General features: G+C 35.3%; 1 pseudogene; it reads left to right on the top strand.

The window, feature by feature from the left end:
• Window positions 1-503: 503 nt before the first annotated feature.
• Window positions 504-1,499, top strand: LOC141416211 (olfactory receptor 7D4-like; annotated as a pseudogene).
• The last annotated feature ends 455 nt before the right edge of the window (window positions 1,500-1,954 follow it).

Genomic DNA, 1,954 nt, shown 5'->3' with positions numbered 1-1,954 from the left:
TAATAAAAATGATAGGTAGCAATTATTGATACTACTACTATACTAAAGGGCAATTTATCTCTAAAATATACTAGTAAAAGTTACATTTATAGGGAAACCAAAATACAACACTAGGAATTGTCAGCTCTAGGAATTAAGTTTGTTTGTGTTTCAAATGTATGTTATAACATTCTTGTAGAGTTATTAGACAAGATAAATATAGGATCATCAAGGAAAAACATAAATTATCTTTAAAGATTCTGAAAGGGCCTGAAGAAATCAGTTTAAGTTTACAAATAAGCTTTGGTGTAGAAAACAAAAGTGACTTCTCCTAAATTACAAAATGTTTGAAAAAGTTATAAATATTTAAAAGTGAAGCAAACTGCTTCTTCAATATTATGGGAAAGACCTTGGAAGAAAACTAACATCCATGCAAGGGTGATAGTGTGAAGTTATAACTACCTGAGATTCAGGTGAATGATTTTGAATTTTTATCTTGTGTTTGAAGGAAAAGTTCCCTTGCCATGGAAGGTGAAAACCACACAACAGTACCACTATTCCTCCTCACACGCCACACAGATGATCCTAAACTACAGCTGTTTCTTTTTGGATTGTTCCTATCCATGCACCTGGTCACAATTATTGGGAACCTACTAATCATCTTTGCCACCAGCTCTGATTCCCACCTCCACACTCCAGTATACTTTTTCTTCTCCAATCTGTCCTTTATTGACATTTGTTTCACCACCACCACAGTCCCAACGATGCTGGTGAACATTCAAGAACAGAACAAAGGCATCTCTTACAGTGGGTGTCTCAGTCAGGTGTATTTCTTAATCATTTTTTCTGGTATGGACAATTTCCTACTTTCCATGATGGCCTTTGATCACTTTGTGGCTATCTGCCACCTTCTAAATTACATGGTCATCATGAACCCTCACTTCTGTGGCCTTCTGGTTCTGATATCATGGTTCATTATTTTCTGGAACTCCCTGCTTCATATTCTACTGATTAATTGACTCAATTTCAGTGTAGACACTGAAATTCCACATTTCTTCTATGAATTATCTCAGGTCCTGAAGGTAGCCAGATCAGATACCTTCATCAATATCATCTGCCTGTATGTGTCAGCTGCATTGTTGGGTGTGTTTCCTGTGACTGGGATCCTTTTCTCCTATTGTAAGATTGTCTCATCCTTGTTAAGGATGTCATCCTCTGTGGGCAGATGTAAGGCATTTGCCACTTGTGGGTCTCACCTCTGTGTGGTCTTCTTGTTCTATGGAACAGCATTTAGCATATATCTCAGTTCTGCTGTGACCCATTCTTCCAACAGAAGCATGGTCATCTCTGTGATGTACACTGTGGTCACCCCCATGCTGAACCCCTTCATCTACAGCCTCAGGAACAAGGATATGAAAGGGGCACTGAGAAAACTCCTTAAGAGAGATGTGTCCTGTACTTTAGGGATTTCTGACCTAAGAATTAAGTGGACATTTTGGTACATTAAGCACATTCTCTAAATTTACTTATCCTGTCTCTTTTTTTTCCCTAGTAGGCACACTTCTCTCTTTTGTTGCCAAAGCAGTTGTGTATTTCATTATATTTGTTTGTATTTGTTTTCCTTTACTTATTTCCTTAGTAATTCATTTGGAGTTATCTTTTCCCATAGATGGTTGAAAACAATCAAGGTTTGGTGGATCTTTCTGCATGCTTTCCTGTCACATATTAATTTAACATTCAATGTATTTTTCAAATATTTATATGAACACCTCCAAAATTACCCTATTTTATTTTAAGATTTTCCCCTTAAGATGGAAATTTCATATTTATTTTGAGGAAGGATTGTAATAAAATCATTAAAAATGTTAGCTATACAAATTCTGTGATTATGGCTTTATATATATATATATATATATATATATATATATATATATATGCGTGTGTGTGATCATATTAAAACTTGAAATTTTTTGAG

This window comes from Castor canadensis, chromosome 14, assembly GCF_047511655.1.
Source record: "Castor canadensis chromosome 14, mCasCan1.hap1v2, whole genome shotgun sequence".
In the NCBI taxonomy this organism is placed as follows: domain Eukaryota; kingdom Metazoa; phylum Chordata; class Mammalia; order Rodentia; family Castoridae; genus Castor; species Castor canadensis.
This window is presented reverse-complemented; position numbering and strand designations above follow the sequence as displayed.